Genomic DNA, 25211 nt, shown 5'->3' with positions numbered 1-25211 from the left:
GAACTGCTTGTTCAACTCAAAGAGTTGATAAAACTTTACAGAAACATGACAGACTTCGTCCTGAGGACACCACCGGTCCAACCTACAGTAATTACACTTAATGTAGCTCCTACACAGAGCACAGGTACTAAAATTACTCCACAAACATTACACACGGAAATGGGCAAATTGCCCTCAAAACCTGAACAAATTCCTTTCTGGGTAGCTCAGAAAATAACCCAGTTAGAAGCAGTATTCCCAAATACAACACCATTTGAAAAACACAGAATGTTAACAATCTGCTTGCCCATGGGGATAACACCACAGTTAGAGGATTGCGCCTCTAGGGGTACAGTCTTTGCTGCCATATAACCCAGAACACATGGTATTCCTTCATTAGCAATAACACCAGATGTATGAAGACAAATACAAAACGAGTACGGAGCAGAACTTGCCCTAAACTTAGGGATGAAGTTAATAAATAACTACAACCAGGTATCCGCCATAATACTAGCTAACATTAAAGTGGAAGCTAAACAACCAAAACAAGTGCCAGCACTGAAACCTAATGGCCTAAATACTTTAATCAACAGACTAGAAACTTCAATTTTTAGTCATGTGGTTGAATTAATCAATATATTGGACTCTGCCTCACTGAATAGAGTCAAAGCCCTTGGTTGTTTGGTTATTAAAGTGGAAGCAGCATTAGTGTCAATCCGCTAACGCCTACGGGAGTTCTCTCCATTAGAACAGGTGAATGAACTACCCAAAATAATTGAAACTGCATATGCAGAATTTGACTGGAAGTGCACAAGGTCACTGCCAACCAGGCCCCCTGAGCCACATCTGCTTCCCTAAAGTGTACCTGTCGTTTCCACGATTGGCGCTCCATAAGTCCCTGGTAAAAGATACCTCTGGGACCAAGGGCCTTGTTGTTAAAGAGGGTCTCCAAAGGCTGCAGCACAAATTATGCCACCTTAAGGGACCCCTCACCAAGCACATACATACATACATACACACTGCCACTGCAGCCTGCGTGTCTTGGTGCAGACAAAACTGAAGAGTCGACATGCCACACATCCCTGTATGCGATGCCCATAAGGACTGTCTGAGATGTAGGTAAGACACCCCTCTAGCAGGCCTTATAGTGCACGCTGCTTTAGGGATATCTCCTGTGAGGGCATATCTACATGAGCAGATATGCCCCTACAATATCCTTGTTGATTCCTGGATATTGTAAGTGACCAGGGAAGCTCTATAGTAAGTGCGTTGGCTGGACGCTTGTCATTACAAATGCCACAGCTCCATGAAGGATGCTCTGAAATATGGGATATTTGGTACCAAACATCTCAGCATAATAAACCTGCGCTGATGCAGTGTCCGATTTATTAAAAATTGCACACAGAGTGCCCCTTAGAGGGGTCCCCTATAATCTACCAATCCTTAGGGGGGTCACCAACTGGCCTGAGCCTGCCTGCTACCACCGGACAGTGTTCTGTCCTCATGGGGAGAGTGCCTGTGCACTTTGAGGTCGATAATGCCTTTGTTGGTTGGAGGTGTTCACACCTCCCCCTGGTCAGGAAGAGCCATCTGTGGCAGGTGGTACAGGAGCGACAAAACTCTTTTGTGTCCTCTGACTTGTGAGGCCAATGAAAGTGAGGGGCAAGCCTGTCCCAAGTCTAACTTTGGCCTAGGTGTCCTGCTAAAGGGATGTCATGTGCAAGTGTCAGTAGGAAGCCCCTAAACTTCAGAGGTAGAAATGGCCAACCTCCTGGTGACACCAGGCTTGGGGTCTCTATCCTCTGAGTAAAGGAGTCCTTCATCCCAGTAGATCCTGTGGGACCCACTGGCACTCCCATCACCCGCAGCAGCAGCTTGCTGTCTGAGGGGTTCAAGAGAGGGGCAGGTTTGCTGCTCCTGGCTCAGATCAGGCCTGGAAGGGCCCCCTATCCCCAAGAACTCAACCTGATCAGATACAAGTTCCTCTGAGACAGTACCTTCACAGGGACCGTGATCATATCCCTCAGGAGACTGGTCCTCCTTCTAAGCCTGGGGGGGAAGACACAGCCTTACCCCTCCTGGTCCATTCTTCCAGGATCCAGGGCCTGTTCAGTGGATGTCTGTTTGGCCTGTGACCTAGTTGCAGCAAACACATCTGCAGAGATGCCAAGCATTGCTGCATGAGTCCTTAGTTCTACTTCAGCCCATGCTGAAGATTCTAAATCATTGCCCAATAAGCATTCAAAAGGAAGGTCTGAACTAACCACAACTTTCTTAGGGCCAGTTACCCCCTCCCAGCTGAAATCAACAACTGGTAAGGAATGATCAGCCCTGACAATTTTAGCTTTGGTCACTTCCTACATCTCACCAAGTATGATTTGATCAGGGTCCACTAGATCTTTTGTCACCTAAGTGACACTGGCACCTGTGTCCCTGTATGCTACGGCCCCTTACCATTAATCGACGGCTGCTACCTGCATTTTCCCAAGTTACTTGGACTGACACATAAGGTGGCCACATTTATATATATATATATTCACTGAAAAAACCATAGGTTATAGACCATATATAGTTAGGAATTAGCATTTACAAAACCTTGAAAATTCACTGAAAAAACCATAGGTTATAGACCATATATAGTTAGGAATTAGCATTTACAAAACCTTATTTTACTCACACAAAACCATTGAAATTCCATATATAGTTAGTTGCACTAACTATATATCGCGCACCCGCAATCCACTGCTGATGATGTCACATATTACATCATTCATGACATGGTCAGTGACATCACTGATGACATCACTGTCCTTATAAAAAGATAAAATTTGCAAAATAATAAAAAATGGCAGCAGCTTTGTCGTGATATATTGTCACAAGGGCAGACGGCCGATGAACGTTTTTTCATGACTGGGAATGCCACAAGATGATGGGCAATACCCAGCCGAAGAAGGGTCAAAACAAAGCGATGAGATGGTTTAGAAACAATAGGTAAGTAATCCTGAAAACCATCAAGACCCAATTGCTGATAGAACATAAAAGTTGACTGGTCACCAATAGCTCTAGAACGAGTCTTTATTTTATATTTAAGGAAAGAGGTTTTTATCTCCGATTTGGCAATTAAAGGTGCATAATCTAGTTCAGTCTGGGCATCATAATTAAAAAGGAGGCCATACCAATGGTGAATGTGATTTAGCCAAGGGTTTTTAAGGCAATTATCTGATCTCAAACAGTCTTTAATTATAGATTGGGTCAAAGCAGTCTTGTTCTTAGCCCAAATAGATCTCCATATGAGAAGCGGTCGAAGGGCAGCGAGATCTATAATGTAATTAATACCCACTTCGCGGTGTATGATTTCCGTCGAAGCTGATTGTGGAACACATAAAAGATGTTTAAGAAAAGTATTTTCATCCTGCTGTAATAGATCAAATTGGCTATGGCCCCATATCCTGCACCATAAAGGGCAGAGGTAACACATCTTGCATTATAGATAGTTACCATGTCCACGATGCGCAGTTACCCAGTTTTGTCGCAAATCTAAAAATCCCGTTGGTGTTCCTAGTCATCTTAGAGCGTATATTTTCCTGTTCGCACACCCATCTCCCCATTCCTGCAAAAGTAATGCCTAAGTAACAGAAAGACTTTACTACTTGAATTTTTTATATAAAAGGAGCTATTGGCTTTGGGCTTCATGCCACAAGCCATAACAAATGTCTTTGTCTTATTAATTAAAAGTTTCCTGTTTTCGATAAATTAAACAAACTCATTAATCAGACGCTGCAATCCAATGGGTGTACGCAACATTAATACAGCATCGTCTGCATATAGTAGACTGGGTATAGCACTTCCCTTGACCATTGGGGCGTCACAGGTATCAATCTCAAGGCTGCATCCACACGATTAATAAATAAATAAAATAATAAAGGCGCCAGGACACAACCCTGGCGGATTTCCCTTCTGACCCTAAAGGATGGTGTACATTCTCCCTTATACCCATAACGTACTTTGCTAGAGAGCGTCGCTCGCATATAGTCTTGCTAAAAATTGAATAATTTCCTTGGGAGCTCCAAGTTCTAGCAGTATTGGCCACAGTATAGAGTGGTCGACCAGGTAGAAAGCACTGCTGAGGTCAGCAAAGCAAAGATACAGATTTCCTCCTTTAGCCAGGGTATATTTTTCTAACAATAAATCAAGATTGACACATTGTTCAAGGGTTCCTAGGCCCTTTCTAAACCCATACTGGACCAGGACAAGATCTTATTGTCATTCACCCAGGTTTCCAATCTCTTTAATAACACCCTACTCATAACCTTGACTGAAGAATCCAGCACGGATATTGGGCGCTAGTTACAGGCTTCAGTTTTTAGACCGTTCTTAAAGATTGGAATTATAAGGGATTCGCTCCAGGAATTTGGGAAATCATTCTCAGCAGCAACGTTAAAAACTCTGGCCATTATCGGGGACCACAGATCCATTTCACATTTATACAGGTCTACCGGAACAGCGTCTGGCCCGGTGCTTTGTTTCCCTTACTGCTAGCTAAAGCGTGACGGACCTCCTCAATACTTATTGACATAGGCAATGCCTGCCACACACTATCCAATAAAAATGAAGTACATAAAACATCCCTATCTGGTGGGTTAAAAATAGTAGAAAAATGTTCAACCCGGCGTTACTGTTAACATGGGAAATCAATTCCGGGATATGATCCTCCTTCAAAAAGGGGGAATTAATTGTCTCCCAGAACAATTTACTGTTCTTCAATTCAGATGCAGAGCATACCTTTTCCCATGCTTCAGTTTGAAGCTCAGTTTTCCAAGCTTTTAAAGCCAATTTATAGTCTAAACGAAGTCTCTTAATATCGGCTGAATCCCTGGGGTTCATATCCAGGGCTTTTTTCAGGCTACGTAAACATTAGAACAAGTTTGATCAAACCAGCCCACATTTCGATAATTATCCCCTTTAAAAGGTTTGGTTAACAAACCCTCTACTATACTATTTATCTTTAAATAGTTAGACATTAACAACTTTGGGCTAATGTCTTCTCTAAGGCAATAATTAATTTCAGCCGCTCCCAAGATAATAACTTCTCTTTGGAACTTCACTAGTTCAATGCCAGCCCACCTTAGACGCATTCCATTAGGTCTAATTGGAACAATGTCAGTGGGGTATCTCTCCTCTACTATAAAATCACAATCCCAATAAAATAGGGACAAGGATATACTATTATGGTCACTGACAGCCTGTTCCGTTATCCAGGGGATTGAATGCAATTTCTCATTATTACAAGAAATCAATATATGGTCCATATTAGTAGCCGCATTTCTGCCTGTAAAAGTGGGGCGATTAACGTTTTCCCTATCTGTAAGACATGGGAGAAGGTCCAGATGAAATTTGGATATTAACATATTCAATGCCATGCCATAATCACAGTGGGGGAAGTGTAAAAAATCTTCATCATCATGTACATTATTATTTCCTTTCCTAAACCCAGACACATTTGTCTTAGCTAGAGGGCATAGCTGTATATTAAAATCGCCCACCCAGACAATAATAACTGGTTTCCTAATATGTTCCATCATATTATCAAGTTATTTTTCCAATGCATGGATAACAGAATCCTGATCGTTGACAAATACATTGTTATAAAAATTGACCAAAATCATATCGCTGCCTTCTTTAAAACGAATGGTTGTTATAAACAAAAAGAGAGAGAGGGTTTTACAATATGTGTAGAGGGAACTCCTGATCCCCTATTCAATATTTATATAAACAAAAGGAGGAGTACCCCCGTGAGGCTGTAGAGGATGAGCCTCGGAACTATGTTGTGGTGCACGTTGTGCCCAACCAGTCAAGGACAGTAGTAGTCCTTAAGAAGACCCCTCACTCACCAACCTAGTTCGTGACATGCTTCATCATCGGGGTCCCACCCTGCGGGCCGAATGCCAACGGGGTGTGCTACGACACCTGATTACAGTGGAGGTCGTGGAAGATCCCAAGGCAATTGGCCCCCTTTTAAGCCAATACCTATACAAGGCTATCCCGGTCCCTACAATCACCCGCATGACTTCCAGATGTATGGTTGGCAACCCCCTTTCCAAAAACCGTTCTACCCTCCAAACACCTACAGACCGACTTTTTTAGGCCGGGGCGGGAGAAGCAAGGGCAGGAGAAGAACCGGCAACCAAAGCAACCAAGTACACTGGGGAACTGAGGACCCAGCGTCGAACTCTACACGGAACAAAACACCACAAGCAGGACCGAGCAACCGGAAAGTCTAGTAACCAATTTAGCTACCAGACCTCTCTGAACGAAACGAAGCCACATAATCTGACTATGGGCACCAACTGTAACGCACTTATTCATGTTAAATGCAGTCAATTTAATGGAAACAAGAATTAGCAGGCCTCCCTCAGCTCTACCAGTTGTTGATGCTACAGCAGGGAGCCAATAGGAAGTAAACCCCTCCACATAGATAGGTTCTATACACCACGTCTCCTGTAAACATATAATATAATGCTTGGAAGCAATGAAATCCACCCAAGCTGGGATACCCTGTTTCTTCTTAAAACCAGCTATATTCCAGGTAGTAATAGTATACCCCTTTCTTATGTTACTTGCTTCTATACCCTTATGGTCAACAGATGACTCCATTGTTGGGCTGTTAGAAACTCCCCCTGGGCTGGTGGTAGATAGCCCTGCAGATTGACTATCCAGACACGAATCTACCAACAAAATGGAGGTCCCATCCGGTGGCTGAAGTGGGGATGAAACCACCTCCAATATTTCCACCATCCCTTTGCTAACCCCCGTTTCCTGACTCTCCTGTCCCTGTCAATCTGCACCCCTAGGTCAGGTGGGAGAGGTGTGGCGCTGCAGCCAGGGTGACTGACGCTGGAATCTGGGGACCACGGTTCGATCCCCGGCGCCAGATTAGCCCAGCACCATGTGACTCTGGGCAATAGCTTGCTTAATCTTCCCGACGGCCCTCAGCGCCTGGAGACCCTTACGGGTGTGTGTTCGCGCATTACAAATGTGGATTGTTATAATTATTATTATTATCTATTGCATCCATATGACTCAGGGTCTGGAATCTATTAAAAACTGGAATATTGAAGTAGGGGGGCATAGGTAGCACAGGGAATTGAGGTAGTCTATTAACGGGGCATCATTGGGTGTCTATAAAAATAACCCAAAGGCAAAAGAGTAATATTATAATCTCTCCTAGATGGTAATGGGGCATTATTTAGCGTATTACGTGCCCATTTTGGTGAACGGAAGTTTATAATTATACAATCCCCCTCAAATGGTTTTATTAAGGGACCAATCCATTCTACTCTCTCAGTTAGCAAAATCTGATTTGCCCCGGCCATGGGGAAGCCACAATTTTTCATCAGCCAGTACATTATCTTATTTTTAAGCATATTGTGGTTTTCCACCTGTCCTAGTCGTAATGTAGATACATTTACCAGAACAGTGACATACGCATCGCTTTCTGGGGGTAAGTTTATAAGTCTTGGAGCCCTTCCCTCATGATGTGGGTTTATACCTTGGTTAACCTTGTTCAGAGCCTCCATACTAGGTAACCTGTCCCGTCGTACACTGCCGTGATTTGGGTCAATAGGGATTACCCTTTCTGACTGAGTTGGGTCAATAGGGATTACCCTTTCTGACTGAGTTGATTCAATAGGGATGATCCTTTCTGACTGGGTTGATTCAATAGGGATGACCTTTTCTGACTGGGTTGGGTCAATAGGGATGACCTTTTCTGACTGGGTTGGGTCAATAGGGATGACCTTTTCTGACTGGGTTGGGTCAATAGGGATGACCTTTTCTGACTGGGTTGGGTCAATAGGGATTACCTTTTCTGACTGGGTTGGGTCAATAGGGATTACCCTTTCTGACTGAGTTGGGGTTTCACATTGCTTATCTTGAATCCCTATGTTTAACTCAGGGTGAGTTTCCCTAGATATGCTACACGTCTTGGTAGCTATGCAGGTATTGCCAATGCCTTTAGAAGGGGAAGCTAATTTGGGGCCATCAATTAGTTGGACAGCCTTAGTTGGGCCTTGGGCATGATGTAATCTATTATCAATTGTATCAAGAGAATCTCTCATTTTATGGACCTCTTTAGCCTGATTGTCCAATCTATCATCTAAAGTTAAAATGGGTTTGGGGAGATCTGCCAGTACCTTCCTATTATTGCTCATATCTGTGGCCCTCTTAGTCGCCTCTACTTTCCCTTTATTTACCTTAGTGTTACCCTGAACTGTTAATTTCTTCCTACAACTTCTCTTCCCTTTAGGTGAGGGGGGTGTGTCTGGAATGGACATTGTCGGGGTCATGGAAATATGGGAGTTTTCTATATCAGGACTAATAACATTAGTCATATTGCTAGGGGACTCAATTGGTCCTTCAACCGTTATATAATGCTCAGAGGTTAAATCCCTCGATCTGGCCCCATTACAACTCATTCTGGACTTGTTGTTCAGTTCTCTCTCTACGTGGCTAGACCCTAAAGATAACCATCTTTCTGTAAGGTCTATCTCCTCAGTTAGGGCACTAACTGCTTTAACAAGAAATGAATCTATCTCAGTGCAGGATTTTTCCATTTGCGCCTTAGTTGTTTTCCTTCTGGCCATATTTACTCGGTGTCTCACCCTGACTTAACCCATCCGAAATAGTTAAAATACAATATTTCCTTAATAACACTTAAGTTCCAGCCTGAGACTTTATACAATACTAATGATACCAATGCTATCTCTCCTTAAATACACAAGATAGCTCCAGTAACAGTCCCACGTATATACGGAGTTTAACTCACAGGGTCCAACCGGGACGTTAGAGATGTGGCCCAGCCCAGCCTCTGACAGTCACTGAAGAGCAAGGACGAGCCCGCCCTTGGCCCGGGCTTCGCTCGCGCGCGTCCCGGGGTGCGGAGGCTCTCACGCCCTCTAATGCGACTCCTGGCGCGTTCGATCTCCGTCGGTGGCAGTCATGCCGCTAGGGCACCTGGGGATGTAGTCTTCTCCCCTCGCGATGGTGTGAGCAAGTGCTCTCCTTAGCCCCCACAGACAGGACACAGCGGGTGGAAAAGTGGCCCAGTAATCACAATGAGCACCCCGTTCAAACCTGTCTCGGCTAGGTTGTGTATTCCTATGTCTGTTTCTGTAAGTTACAGGGCTGGGGAATTCCAGGAGACAGGCTGAGTCACCCGGTGGTGAATAGGGAGATCTGCATCTAGATGGGAGGATTTGCACCTGAACCTTGAATAGGGCGGTGCCTGCCTTCCACAATGCTGGCTCCACCTCATGGGGAGCGGCTGATGTCTCTGCCCTGCACACTGAAAGAAGAGAAGGAGTCCTGTAAACAAAGTGCTCCGGGACTGTACTTGCCCTCCACAATGCTGGCTACACCTCTTGTGGTGCGTCTGATGTGAATGCCCTGCACTGTGAAAGGAAATGAGAAGTCTGGTAAACAGAGTATTTCATAACTGGTTTGGACTGGGCAAAGGCCCCTCTCCCCTCAGAGAACAAAGAATTTGGGATATAAATACTAGGACCCTGATCCCATGAAATTAGATCACTTTGGACTACAAGAAGAAACCTTTACTGAGGAGAGGAACCTGAAGAAACTGAGGAGAGACTATTCCCAAGCTGAGGTGCTGCTTGGGGGATTGGCCTGCAGTGGTTTCCTTACTGCCAAAGGAAGGAGACAGGAACTTTGTATACTTTGCTTTCAACTTGTGAAGGATCTCCACGGGCTCGGAAAAGAGCTTGCCTCCTGATGAAGTCTCAGGGACAACATACTTCACTCCCCAGCTCCCCAGAGTTCTTTGGAAGTGCCTGCTGCTGTTTTGGGCCTTCCGAGGGACTGCGTGTCACAAGGAGCTGGAAGTGTGACTCAACAATAAGAAGCGTGTTGCCGTGCCTGCCTTTGCAACTCCAAAGGACGGTGTCGCAGCTGGAACTGTCGCACTGCACCACATCGGAGAGAAGCGTGCCGCAACAAAGAGGAAGCATGTCGCCGTCGCTGCTGCTGCCGTCGCAACTCCGAAGGAGGGTGTCGCCGCTGTAGTTGTTGCACTGTACCGCATCAGGAGAAGAATCTCGCAGCGAGGTCGGAGTGTGTCGCCATCGCTGTTCCTACCGTCGCAACTCCGAAGGAGGGTGTCGGCACTGGAACTGTCGCATTGCACCGCATCAACCAAAAGCACCTTGCATCCTCGAGAAGCGCACCGCCGTCGGAGCTGCTGCTGTCACATCTTGGATGTCACCGCTGTAGTTGTCGCATCGAGCGGAAGCTTCACACATCGTGGGAGAAGAGCGTGGCCGCTGGAGCTGTTGTCGTCGCTGCAGTCCACGCATCGAACCGAGAGCTTCTCGCATCCCCAAGAAGCGTGCTGCATCGGGAAGATCTTCACGTCTTTATTTCTCTGTACCTGAACTTTGCCGCATTTCCCATCGCTGCGACATTTCTTGTCGTGGAAGCGCAACGCAACTTAAGGTACATTAACGCAGAGTGTCGCTTCTAAAAACTGAACTGAACTAAACTTAAATCTACCATCTTAGAGTAATCATAGTGTGTATTTTTGTCATTTATGGTCCTGTGGTAACTCTATATAAAGTCTACTTATTTTTTATATAAAACCTGTGTGGTGTCCATTTGTAGTGTTGTCACTGGGTTACTGTATGTGGTCACAACTGCTTAACTTACAACGCCTCTGAAGTAAAGCCCCGCTGCTCATGCCAAGCTACCAAGGGGGCGAGCAGGGGTTATTTTAGGAGTGTAACTCCCTTATCCTGACTAGAGAAGAGGGTCCCTATTTGTCACAAGTACCTACCTGTGCCAACTAGAGACCCCCAAATCTAACAACAGGCGTCTGACCAACTACCTCCTCAACAACCAGCTCCTCAAGGCCACCAAGTCCAGATTAATGCCAACCACAGCATGGAAACAGCACTCATCGCACCCACCTATGTTATGTCATGTTAACATTATTTGCTACAGCGCACGACTCACCCGGGGGTATCTTGGCGCTGATGCGGATCCTAACAGGAAACACGTATCAGATGGTTCATAATAAGTAGGCTTTAAGTAGTTTCCTAAATTTACTGTAATCAGGAGTGGATCGCAGGGCTAAGGGAAGTTTGTTCCATGACCTTGGAGCAAGATAGGAGAAGTCCTTTCCCCCAGTGTGTGTTTGGCGGATGCGGGGGGGGGGAACAGTAAGGCTTTGTCGCTGGATCTGAGATTGTGGCTAGGGGTGTATTGTATTGTATTGTATTGTATTTATTATTTGTAACGCGCAACTGTCACCCTACGGGTATCCTGGCGCCAACAGGAAGTAGTCAGATGGAAACAAACAATACACTGGCTGTCATGTCCTACAAAAACAAACCGCCTGGACTGTTAGATAGGCTCAGGAAAAAATCAAACTTTGACGAACAGCCATGTTTTCAGGCTCTTTCTGAACCCCAGCAAGGTGTCCATTTGCCTGATATTCTGGGGGAGCTCATTCCACAGCCTAGATGCAGAAGTGCAGAAAGCTCTGCCTCCCATCCTTGATCTCCTAATCCTGGTAGTTGCTGCCAGACCCAAGCTGGAGGAGCGCAGGGACCTTGTAGGCTTATACCAGGTGAGCCTTTCCTGTAAGGGAATAGGTCCCATGTTGTGCAGGGCTCTATACACAATACATAGGGACTTAAATGCGATTCTGCTCCCGATTGGCAGCCAATGTAAATCTCTAAGCGCCAACGTAGTGGAAGAGCTACGAGGTCTTTTGAGAGCCAGCTTAGCCGCTATAGACTGGACCCTCTGGAGCCCCTGTAAGATGTATAAGGGGGCTCCTAGATATAGAGAGTTACAATAGTCCAGTCTGGCCAGGATCACACTCCTGACCACTAGCGGTCTAGACTCATCAGGCAAAAGGGGCAGAATCTGTCTGAGTGCTTTCAACAATCCAAAACAGACACTGATGGTTTTATTGGTCTGGGAGGTCATTTGGAGATCTGCATCAAACAGTACCCCTAAGTTACGCACAGTCTTCACTGGGATGCAAGGATCAGCTCCCGGCGCAAGCCTGATCTCGCAAGAAGGTTGGTGACTCAGTTTGGCTGACGAACAATAAACCACCTCCGTCTTCCCTTCGTTAAATTGGAGGGAGTTTATTTTCAGCCACCTGGAGACCCTACTCATGCAGTCCTGAAAGGTCTCCATGGTCACCGCCTGTTTTCCTTCTAGGGAGAACACCAATTGGGTGTCATCGGCGTAGTTTATTAAATCAATTCCATAGGATTTGATCATGGGGATCAGAGGCTGCAAATAAAGATTAAAAAGAATAGGGCTGATCGAGGAGCCCTGAGGAACTCCATTACAGACCTTGGACTTGGGAGATGAGAAGGGTGCTAAGGTCACCACCTGTTGTCTGTCTGTTAGGTAAGATTGTATCCACCTCAGGGCCTTGCCCTTCACGCCCAGTTTTTCCAATCTACTTAACAGAAACGCATGGCTAACCGTATCGAATGCGGCCGACATATCCAACAGCACCAGGACTGAGGAATTACCATTGTCGGCTCGCATTCGAAGGGTATCCAGCATGGTTGCCAATGCAGTTTCTGTTCCGTGGCCTGGGCGGAAGCCGAATTGGTCCCTGTCCAATAAGCCATTGTCTTCCAGATATCCTGACAGGGACTTACTGACCACCTTTTCCACTATTTTTATTGGGTAGGGCAGGAGGGATATAGGCCTAAAGTGCGCCGGAATAGTAGGGTCCAACGAAGGCTTTTTAAGCAGGGGGGTAACTACTACCTGCTTCCATGCTTCTGGCACTATGCCTTCCTCAAGTGATTGGCGACAGATCCGATACATCCAAGGAAACAACTCTGGCCCATAATCCTTCCAGATCCTGTGCGGGAGGGGGTCTAGAGGCGACCCTGAAGCCACATTGTGGGCCAGACTATAAAAGAGCTCCTCTGTAAACTGTAATCTTTCTTTAGAGATATAAAGGGCCTTTGCCTTTTAAGGCATTGTATGTGAGGCAACAGATCTTTAAATGGGAACTCATCTTCACTGGTATTCAATGCAGTTCCTTCAGCAAAGGTGCTGAGGGAGTTCCAGAAGGGCGGTTCAGATTAAGCCTAGCTGCCGTATTCTGGACCATCTGGAGCTTGGAGACCAGTGATTCGCTAGCTTCTGCCAAAAGGGCATTTCCATAGTCCAGTCTGCTTATCACCATGGCCTGGACTGGAGTTCTAAGGACCGTAGTGGGGAGGAATGGAAAAATTCTGCGCAGAAGTCGCAGATTGTAGTAGCATGCGCTTGTAGTTGCCGCAATCTAATCTTTCATCGTTAATGAGTGGTCCAGTTTTATCCCCAAATTCTTTACAGTTAGTTTGTGCACGGGGGTAGTGTCCAATTGGTGGGACCACCAGCCATCCGACCGGATGGAGGGGGCTTTTCCAAGCAGCATGTTGCCGTCTTTTCTGGGTTCAGCTGGAGACAGTTCTCGGGCATCCAGTTGGAGATTGCTAGCATTCCTGATGCGAAACGTTTTTTTGCTATTATCAGGTCTTGGCCTAGACTATGCATCTGCTGGGTGTCATCAGCGTAGGATATTATCTCAAAGCCAAAGTGCTCTGCAATCTTCGCTAACGGGCCATATGGATATTGAACAAAGTGAGGCTCTGTCATGAGCCCTGCAGGACACCCTTGTCTAAACCCATTTTGCGTGATGAGTGCGGGCCCAGGATGACAGTTTGCTGCCTGTCTGTCAGGAAATGCTGAAGCCACTTAAGTGCCAGACCCTGTACACCAATTGCCTGCAGCCTTTTCAAGAACCTTGGATGAGAGATGGTGTCAAAGACTGCGGGGAGATCTAATAATATCAGTGTAGGAGAGTAGGGTCTGCTTTCCTATGGTCACCCCACTTTTTGCTTTTTGTTTCACTAGTTTTCGACTTAATGTGGCTAATCAGACCCACAGCCCTGCTGTTCTCTCTCTAAATTTCACACCATGTACTTTAGGTACATCACCAATTGGGATTAGGGTCACTCCTGTGAGCCCCTGCAGAGTGTACCATAGGTACCCAGGGCATAGGTGCACCCAAGCCTACCAGGGGCTGCAGCATATCTTTTGCCACCTCTGGCTGGCCATCCAAACTGACAAAACTGGCTGATCACTCAGCTGGAGCAAGGTGGTGTAATCACCCCTTGCTTACATGTAGTATTCCTATATCTACCCTTATATATAGACACATATGCACCTATAAGTCACTCCTATGGCAGGCCTTAACAATCCTGAAGGCAGAGTGCTTGGTTTTATGTGAGCTGAGCCTGTCTGCAGCTTTCGGAACCATGTCCTTATAGCTGTTCTATGATATTGCCACACCATATACTCTTAAGTGCATTATGAACCTCGCAGTTAAATGCTACTTCTGGTTTGGCTTTATCAAAACATGTCATGTAAGGTAGTTCCCTTCTTCGGATTCTTTGCAAATTTTTTCAAGAAGGCTAGCATGCCTCAGTTTACTTTTGTGGTCTCAGTACCTGAAGGGGGTTACACACCTCCTTATTAAAACTCTTTCTCAGATTCTCATGAAGGTACTCTGACACTTTAGGAACAGGGGCCCAATCCGATGAATGGGGATTGACTATGTCCAGAGGGTTGAAACTAAATGGATTGGAGGTACTCAGAACAGGAACAGGGGGATTAGCTGAGGCAGATTTCTTCACCTTTTTCTTCTTAGGTGGTTCACCATATTCTGATTGGGTAGAATCCATATCAGTAGTGTCCATATCAGTATGATTCTTATCTTTGCGATGGACTGTGCAACTGCAGAAGACGAGGGCACTGAATAACCATTGTCACCCATATGACCGTGAGGGAGATTCATCATAACGCCTCCGTGAAGCCACTCTGAAGACTTGGCTTTAGCTTTACTGGGTGCCTCTGAAGAACATGCTTGGGGATCTGGTGCTGGTGGATTTTGAAAGACATGTTATTCCACAAAACTCTCCAATCACACAGTGATAGGTTTAAGGGCAGCATCCAGAGCCTGAATCACTGTGATGGGGACAGCAGTCTCAATAGCCCTGTTGACCGACTGCTGTACAGAAGCATCCACAGTGTCAACTCAATTATCTTCCAAAAGAGGTCCCTGTTGTTCCTCATAATAGCACTCTTACTCCTCCTCCTCAAAGGGAACCCAATCTTCCATTATTAATTATATTTATTAGTAAATGAAGGGTAAATGCCAAGTCTTTCCAACCAACGAGCCATCCAATATGCACACGGATCAACAATCATTCCAGCACTTAGCTCCTCAGCACCAGCTGTAGTCACAAATTATAGCAGCCCCAGAAGTCCAGGACATCACGAGCCAAGGATTTAATGGAGAGTACATTCGCTCAACAGGACAGCCTAATCATTGCTACCAAGCTGGCACCAGGATCACACTGCATTCAGTTATGCGGGGGTAAGCCGAGCGCCAATACCCGCTATGGCTAAATTTAGAAGGATCGTGCTTAGCCCAAAACCAGCCCATTTGGGCTATGCACGTTCGTCTACTCAGGGATCTGTTTTAATATCGGGTCTGATATCAGGAAAGGCGCCGATGCGTGTTACACGGAGACCACTATAATAAAAGACACTCTGAAGAGTGATAGAAAAAGCAAAACAAACAAAGGCAATTTTAGACCTCTCCTTAAAGCGGGAGGGCATGAGACACCAGTGTGACAGAGGCCGCAACGTGAAGCGGGTGCACAAAGGAAAACCTCCCGAAGTGGAGACAAGAAAAAGGCAGGCAGCTCGTTCACCCGCAAGCTACAGCGTGGGGAAAAAGCTGGCCAGGGAAGATCACGCAAGGTACAATAAAAAGTAAACCACATACACATCAATCATTATCAGAAAAGAAGAGCCACTTATCTCAGCTGCGAGTGGCAAAGAAAGAGGCTTTTATGATGTTCATGATGACTTTTATATGGTCTCCTGGACCATGGTTGGTGGCTGTATGCAAAATATAATGGGAAATGTAATTTTGTGTATAATGTTAAAATGTTTTTCATTGGCTGCTATGTTTTTTGCAGTAAAGAAAAAGAAGCAATAATCTGAGCCTCCAGTCCTGAAGTAGAATTGTATAACTAGCGCCCCCTGACGAGGTGCTGAAGCGATTTGGTTATATAAACTGTGTGATTCTGGGCAACTCATATGCTGCCTGTCCCTCTGTTCACAGATATAACGGTACATTTTTGAACAGGCTTAATAAAAGGGGAGAGGAGTTGGCCTAACGGCTAGGGCGCTCGACCTCGGACCTGGGGATCTGGGTTTGAGTCTCGGTAACGACGCCAAAAACCTCCTGTGATTCTGGGCAAATCACGTAATCTCCCAGTGCCTAAAATGAATGCGTGTCCTCATGTAACGTAACTGGTGCTATGTAAAGCGCTCTGATACCTGATTCAGTTCGGGTCTAGTTTGTGCTATATAAAACTCTGCAAAAAAAAAAAGCAATAAACACAAAGGTAAAATGCTCATATAAAAGGTACACAGCGCTGTATTTATTCACACATTCAGGGCTGGTTAACGGCAGGTGGCTGGATTTCCAACTGTCTGCATTTAAACACGCTCCTGATGCTGCATTGTGCAGGACCCTCCTGAGCTGCAGCTACTCACTCTCAGCCACCAACAGACACAACTTTTATAGCTCTGCCTGCTCCATAGTCTCTTCAGAGCACAGAGACTACTTTACCTCTGCGCCACCCTGCCTGCTCCCCGATCACCCCCTGCTCCTTCCCACCCCAGGGGACGCCATACACAGGTTTACCTCTGCACTACCCCCGCCTGTTCCTTCTACACACTGTGGTAGCACTCTAGTGTTCCGTCCCCGGAACAGGAAGCGAGGGGACGGGAAACGGAAGGCGGCCATATTGTTTGCCTGGCGCTGACCGCAGCAAGCAGCGAGGTAATCCCGGCGCTCCGGAATAAAGAATATAATTAAACCTCACATCGTGTGTGTATGCATTCAGCTTCATTATAATGGCGACGAGGTTGGGGATTTAAAACCCAAGAACACACACGCGACTACATCGCGAGTGCACGCACACAGCGTGGGGAAACGCACAGACACCCGGAGCGCGGCAGAGGAGCCGCTGCGCAGCAGGTTATTGGCGCGAACAACGTCTGGCACCCCCTGAGACTGCAGCAGCACCCAAGTCTGCAACCTGCGCAAAGGGCATGAAGACAACCCCACTGAGCAGCAACCATGGAGGACAGAGAGAACCTCAGGACATCTGGGGCACCCAGGCAAGGTGCACGAAGGTACCGAGAGGATTAGACCACCGTGGTCTCTAGCAGGTGACCAGGCACCCTGGCAGACCAGAGAAAGGAGGCAACCGACCGGCATTATCGAACCCCACAAAGAGAGGACAAGGGGAAGAAAGTGACGAAGAGTACAGAGAAGAAGACGAAGGGGGGCAGGACGCTCCAGGGAGTCCGACCAGGCGGACGATCACTACAGCAGTGAACAGAAAGAATGCACCAGCGATGGCAGCCCAGAGCACGTCCCTCACCCAACTGGTACCATTTCTGACAAAAAGTGGCGAACCAGAAAGGACATGGGAGGACTGGAAGAGGTACTTCCTTAACTATCTGGAGGCACTGGAAGAAGAAAGTGACACCCAGTTCTCAAGCAAAAGGAAAAAGAAGATCTTGTTACATAATCTAGGCCCGGAAGGGCTCAGGGTATATGACACCATTGTCAAAGGAGAGAGAGTCTCCGCAGACACAGAGGTATTTGATCACGCCATCGCTGACCTAGATGCGCACTACAGACCGGTGGTGTGCGTCGCCATCGACAGATTCAACTTCTTTCAGAGGAAGCAAAAAAGCGGAGAGACGGTAGACGAGTACGTCGTAGCGTTGCGGAAGTTGGCCCTCACGTGCAAATTTGGGGGGCTGCATGATGAACTCATCAGGGACCAGATTATCATGCACACTTCCAGCTCTCACATACAAGAAAAGTTGTGGGTGAATGCAGATGCCCCACTCAAAGAAATCTGGGCGATGGTCAAGAAAGCAGAGTTGTCAAGAAGGTGCGCTCAGGCAGCAAAGAAGGACGTCCTAGAGTCGCAAACCGTGTGCAAGGTAATGACGCCAAATAGAAATGACCGTTCGAGGCAGAATGAGACACGAAGGAACCAGGGAGGTGGAAGATCTGACAACACCACCAAACACCAGACGGACAGCAGGTCCAACAAAGGAGGAAAACCCCAATGCTACAGGTGTGGTAGCAATGCCCATCTGGGAAAAGACAAGGCGTGCCCCGCTTTCAGAGCCAAATGCTCTTACTGCAACATTTTCGGACACTATGAAAAAGTGTGTCGCAGAAAACCAAAAAACGCGATGGTACGTTTTGTAGACCAAGGACAGCGGGAAGAGACTAGCGACCAAGAAGACACAGTGGAAGAAGAGTCAAGTCAAGTCAAGTCAGAGAATTTATATAGCGCACTACATACCCAGAGGGTCTCAAGGCGCTAAAGGAGGGGTGGGGAATTACTTGTCAAATATCCACGTTTTAAGTTGCTTTCTGAATGCTAGGTGGTTCTGGGTAAGGCGAAGGTAAGTGGGCAGTGAGTTCCAGGTTTTAGCTGCCAGGTATGAGAAGGATCTACCTCCCATGGTGGTCTTGTTGATGCGAGGTACAGAGGCAAGGGCTTGGTTGGAAGATCGAAGCTGGCGGGAGGGGGTGTAGAAGGACAGTCGTGTGTTGAGGCATTCTGGTCCGATTTCGTAGAGTGCTTTGTGTGCGTGGGTTAGGAGCCGGAAAGTGATCCTCTTATTGACGGGAAGCCAGTGGAGGTTTTTCAGGTGATCGGAGATATGTTCTTTACGCGGGATGTCTAATATGAGCCTGGCTGAGGCGTTTTGGATTCGTTGGAGTTTTTTCTGGAGTTTAGCGGTAGTCCCGGCGTAGAGGGTGTTTCCATAGTCCAGTCGGCTCGTGACCAGAGCGTGGGTGACCGTTTTCCTAGTTTCGGTGGGGATCCAACGAAATGTTTTTTTGAGCATGCGAAGAATGTTGAAGCAGGATGAGGAGACGGCGTTGACTTGTCTGTTCATTGAAAGTGAGGAATCCAGGATGACGCCCAAGTTCCGTGCGTGGTCTGTCGGGATGGGTGCTTTTCCAAGGGCTTCTGGCCACCAAGAGTCGTCCCATGCGGAGGGGGAGGTACCTAAGATGAGGACTTCTGTTTTATCTGAGTTCAGTGTCAGACGGCTGTGTTTCATCCATTCGGCTACTTCTTTCATTCCTTCGTGAAGGTTCGTTTTGGCGGTGCTAGGGTCATTGGTGAGTGATAGGATCAGTTGAGTGTCATCCGCGTAGGAGATGATGTTGAGGTTGTGTTGGCGGGCGATGGCCGCGAGGGGGCTCATGTATACGTTGAAAAGGGTGGGGCTGAGTGAAGATCCTTGTGGTACGCCGCAGATGACTTCAGTGGCCTCTGACTTGAATGGTGGAAGGCGGACTCTCTGGGTTCTTCCGGTGAGGAACGAGGTGATCCATTCCAGTGCTTTTCCTTGGATTCCGATGTTTCTGAGGCACTGTAGAAGGGTGCTATGGCAGACTGTGTCGAAGACTGCGGAGAGGTCGAGGAGGATGAGGGCGACTGTGTCTCCATTGTCCAGTAGAGTTCGAATGTCGTCTGTTGCTGCGATGAGGGCGGTCTCAGTGCTGTGTTTTGCTCGGAAGCCGGACTGTGAGGAGTCGAGGGATTTGTTGGCTTCGAGGAAGGCGGCGAGCTGGTTGTTGACAGCTTTCTCGATGACTTTGGCCGGGAATGGAAGGAGCGAGATGGGGCGGTAATTTTTGAGTACGGTGGGGTCCGCTGTGGGTTTTTTCAGAAGGGCGCTGAGTTCAGCGTGTTTCCAGCTTTCCGGGAAGGTGGCGGATTCGAAGGAGCAGTTGATGACGTCTCGGAGGTGCGGTGCTATGATGGAGTCTGCTTTGTTGAAGATGTGGTGAGGGCATGGGTCTGTGGGGGATCCTGAGTGGATGGAGTTCATCAGGCGGATGGTGTTCTCAGTGGAGATTGGGTTCCAGTCATTAAGGATGTTCGAGGGGGATGAAGGTCCAGCAGATGGTTGGGTGGGTTGGTCTCCGGGTTGGTTGTCGAAGCTGTTGTGGATGTCTGCAATTTTGTTGTGGAAGAATGAGGCTAGGGAGTCGCAGAGTGCTTGAGTGGGGGTGATGTCGTTAGAGTTGGCCGAGGGATTGGTAAATTCCTTGACGATGTTGAAAAGTTCCTTGCTGTTGTGGGCGTTGTTATCTAGTCGTTCCTTGAAGGTGGTTTTCTTGGCCTTTCGGATCAATTGGTGGTGTATGCGGGTGGCGTTTTTGAAGGCGTCCTTGGTGCTGGTGGTTGGGTCTTTTTTCCAGGCCTTCTCAAGGGAGCGGCAGAGTTTCTTGGATTTCTTAAGATCATCGATGAACCATGAGGCCTTCTTGCTGCCAAGTTTGCTTTGTCGTTTTTTCAGTGGTGCTAGGATGTCGGCGCTGTTGGATAGCCATAGGGTGAGGTTGGTGGCGGCTTGGTCGGGGTTTGAGGAGTGGGCTGGGGGGTTAAGGAGAAGCGATGAGGAGATCTGGTCGATGGTGATTTTGTTCCAGTTTCTTTGCAGAGTTGGTTGGGGGTGGTTGTTGGGTTTGGGTTTGTTGTAAGTAAAGTGAACGCAGCTGTGGTCAGTCCAGAGGAGAGCCGTAGTGTGGCTGAAGGAGACATGATTGCTGGAGGTGAAGATAGGGTCGAGAGTGTGACCTGCGATGTGGGTGGGGGAAGTGACCAGTTGTTTAAGTCCGAGGTTGGCGAGGTTGTCCAGAAGGGTGGTGGAGTTGCGGTCGTTGTTCTTTTCAAGGTGAAAGTTGAGGTCTCCCAGAAGGATGTAATCTTTGGAGGGGAGCGCGTGTGGAGTGATGAAGTCCGTGATGTCCTCACTAAATTGTGCGCGGGGTCCTGGTGGCCTGTAAAGGAGGGTGCCTCTGAGTGTGGTCTTGGGGTCGATGTGGATCTGGAAGTGAAGGTGTTCAGAGTTGGCGAGATTGACGTCAGAGCTGGTTGAGATGTGGATGGATTTCTTATGTACGATAGCGATTCCTCCTCCTGTGTGGCCAGTACGGTCCTTGCGTATGATCTTATAATCTTCTGGGATGGCAATGGTGATGTCTGGGGCGGAGGAGGCGTTCATCCATGTTTCTGTAAGGAAGGCGACGTCCGGGGAGATGGTGTCTAGTAGATTCCATAGGTCAATGGCGTGCCTGTGGACCGATCGGGTGTTGAGCAAGATGCATTGTAGGTGGTTGGGGTCGGGAATCTGAGGTGTGAGCGTAGCGGAGTTGTTGACGGTGCCGATGAATTTGCAGGAGTAGCATGAGAAAGGTCCATGGGTGTGTCCAGGAGCGGCTTGGACGCAGTTGGTGGAACGGCCGGGGTTAAGGGCTAGGAGGGTGGTGGCATCGTAGGTAATGCGGGAGGGCTGGGCAATATGAGGGCCAGGGGGTATGGCGCTGGGCGCGGTCCAGGCGCGGACGGGCGTAGACGGGCTTACCTTTGGCGCACCTTCGGCGCGACTGGGGCGCGAACGCTGCGCGTGGACGCTGCGCGCAAAAGTAACGGTCATATAGGGATGGTGAAGGGGGGGAGGGGCGAGGGCGGCTCAGCTGGGAGGCGGGGCGGGCTCAAGGGAACGGAGCACAACAACAACAATACAAAATGGAGGGGAGGTCAGAGCAGGGCGCCGGGGGATATCGTACAAACAATATGCAGGTCACAATCAAAGCAAGCCAGCAAAGCAGCGACCATGCAATGTAAGCACTGGTATATTCCTGGCGTAATTAGAACAAACTATGTCACAATCAATGCAGCTTCGCAATACGATACCACGTCTCAACGAGGAGACAGGGGAGCGAGCACTCGAGGCAGGAGCGAGGAGTGGATCACAGCGCTGCGAGGTCAGGGGGCGCTGTATATTGGTAGTGGGAGGGCGGCTCAGCTGGGAGGCGGGGCGGGCTCAAGGGAACGGAGCACAACAACAACAATACAAAATGGAGGGGAGGTCAGAGCAGGGCGCCGGGGGATATCGTACAAACAATATGCAGGTCACAATCAAAGCAAGCCAGCAAAGCAGCGACCAAGCAATGTAAGCGCTGGTATATTCCTGGCGTAATTAGAACAAACTATGTCACAATCAATGCAGCTTCGCAATACGATACCACGTCTCAACGAGGAGACAGGGGAGCGACCACTCGAGGCAGGAGCGAGGAGCGAGGAGAGGAATTCCTTTACATTGATGTCCAGGTACTAGAGATGGATGGTTCAAACTCAGATAGACCCAGACTTGACATGCACATAGGGGGAATACCACTGGAGATGATCGCAGACAGTGGGGCGCCCATATCCATCGTTCAAAGGCAAGTTTGGGAAGACAACTTTGCGCCAAGGATCAAAGAGACCCTTCTACCTATGGATGTGAGACCGGTCACATACACTGGACAAAAGATTCCCATGTTGGGGTACTGTCCTCTCATGTTTGAATTCAGGGGCCGCCACGCTAATTGCAAGCTTTATGTCGCAGAGAGGGGCCCATCGGTGCTGAGTTGGAAGGACCAAGGAGCGTTGGGGATCCAGCTCAACCCGGGAGGAATCGAAAAAGTCTTACTCATAGACATGGAGATCAAGGAAGATGTGAAGTTGTGGCAGACGGCATACCCCAAGGTATTCAACGGCCAGATTGGTGAACTGGGTAAATACACGCACCTCATAAAGCTGAAGGAGGGAGCTGAACCAGTGGTGCACAAAGTGAGGAATATCCCGTTCCGCAGTAGAGAAGCAGTGCAAACAGAGCTGGACAGGCTGGAAAGAGAAGGTGTGATCAGAGCGATCGAGAGTGCGGAGTGGCTCTCACCCCTAGTTGTAGCCCAAAAGCCAAATGGCAAGGTACGTCTCTGCGTAGACCTCAGAGAGTTGAACAAAAACATCATCATAGACAAATTTCCCCTGCCACGCATCAATGAAATGCTGGCGAAGACAAAAGATGTCAAATGGTTCTCCACGGTTGATTTGTCGTCGGCCTATCATCAAGTGAAGCTACATCCGTCATGCAGCCACCTCACGTCATTTATCACACCCTTTGGGTGCTACGAGTTTGTGAGGATGACCTTCGGACTGGCTTCAGCCGCGGCAGTCTTCCAAAAGATTATGCACAGACTACTAAAAGACTTGAAAGATGTCCTTTTCTTTCAGGACGACATTCTAGTCATGGGGAAGTCGAAGCAAGACCATAATGAGAAACTCCACAAAGTGTTACAAAGACTGCAGGACAACGGGCTGACTGCTGAGTGGTCCAAATGCAATTTGGGAGTCCAATCTGTCACGTATCTTGGCCATGAAGTGAGTGGACAAGGAATTACTCCTAAGAGGACAAACATGAGAGCCATTATGGAGGCACCCACTCCAGGGAAGAAAGAAGATGTTCGGTCATTTCTGGGAATGGCCGAGTATTACAGCAAGTTCATTCCCCATTTCGCCACGAAAACGCACTTTATTCGACAACTGCTCAAGGAAAAGAATAGATTCGAGTGGGGGAAAGAAGAGCAAACGGAGTTCGATGCACTCAAGCAGGAGATGAGCACAGCCATTCCCCTCAAAGGATTCGACCCGAGTGCAGAGTCCATCCTTACCACTGACGCCAGTGACCGCGGTCTGGGGGCGGTATTGATGCAGAAGTCAGTATCCGGTGAGCTGTCGACTATCAGTTTCGCCTCCCGCTCGCTGGCCTCCAATGAAGAGAAGTTCAGCGTCGTGGAGAAAGAAATGCTGGCTGTGGTCTGGGCGATGGAGAAATTTAGGCAATATTTGTGGGGAGCCAAGTTCCTAGTGAAGACAGACCACAAACCTCTAGTCCGTGTACTGACATCCAGCGGTCACGATCACGCAACACCCAGAATTGCCAAGATGACCCTCAGACTATTAGACTTCGTCTATGATGTAGAACACATTCCGGGACCGCAGAACAAAGTTGCAGACTTCCTGAGTAGGGCTGCGGCCATGGAAGACGCGAAGAGCGAGGAGAGACGAGACTGGGAAGGCTACGTGGTGGCCACCATTCAGGACACAGAAGAAGTGATAAGTGCCCAGGATTGGGAAAAGGCATACAAGGAGGACACGGATCTGGAGGCTGTGAAAGGATATGTAGTCCATGGATGGCCAGAAAAAAGACACTTGAAGGAAGAATTGAAGAGATACTGGGAAGTCAGAGATGAGCTGTCATTGGCGGAGAACCCTGTGTTCCTACTCCGAGGTGACAAAGTGGTCCCACCACAGAACATTCTGGATCATCTGATGTCCTTACTACATGAAGGGCACCAAGGAATAACGAAAACGAAGGCCCTAGCCAGACAAGCGTACTGGTGGCCGTCCATCGATGCGCAAGTGGAATGTCATGTGCGCATGTGCGAGTCATGTGCAAAGGCAGACAAGTCCCAGAGCATGTTGAGACCGCCCTTGGGGAAATTCCCGATTCCGGATGGGCCTTGGGAGATGATATCGGTGGACATAATGGGTCCAGTCCTGGATAAAGCAGGAACTCAGAAATACGCAGTTGTAATCATCGACAAATACTCAAAATGGCCGGAAGTAGAAATCTTGGAACATGCAGACACAGAAGCGGTGATACGGTTTTTACGAGCCACGTTTGTCAGGGAAGGTATCCCAAGGATCATAACGTGCGACAATGGACCCCAATTCACTTCGGCGAAGTGGATTGCCTTTACCACCAGAAATGGCATTGAAGTGAAGCACACACCAATCTATCACCCCGCTGGGAATGGCCAAGTGGAGCGTTTCAATCGGGTGATTATGGGTACCATACAAGCAGCCATTGAGGATGGTCTGGACTGGGAGAAAGAGTTGGAGAAAATGGTTTGGGCTTACCGCATCACACCAGGTAGCACAGGCTACAGCCCCTTCAAGGTTTTAAGAGGTAGGGAGGCCTTCACGAAAGACAACACGGCATGGAGGAAGTTAGTTGTACAGAGCAAGTGGTCACCGGCTGTAGTCAGGAAGAATCTGGAGAGAGCACAAGAGGTCTACACTGCTCATTACAACAAGAGACGGAACACTCGAGAAGCAGAGCTAGAAAAGGGTGATTGGGTCCGGGTAAAGCTGGCCATCATGAAGAGAAAA

The sequence above is a fragment of the Lissotriton helveticus genome (genome assembly GCF_964261635.1).
Source record: "Lissotriton helveticus chromosome 1_1 unlocalized genomic scaffold, aLisHel1.1 SUPER_1_unloc_8, whole genome shotgun sequence".
Classification (NCBI taxonomy): Eukaryota; Metazoa; Chordata; class Amphibia; order Caudata; family Salamandridae; genus Lissotriton; species Lissotriton helveticus.
The sequence above is the reverse complement of the archived record's forward strand: the minus strand, read 5'-3'. Positions refer to the sequence as shown.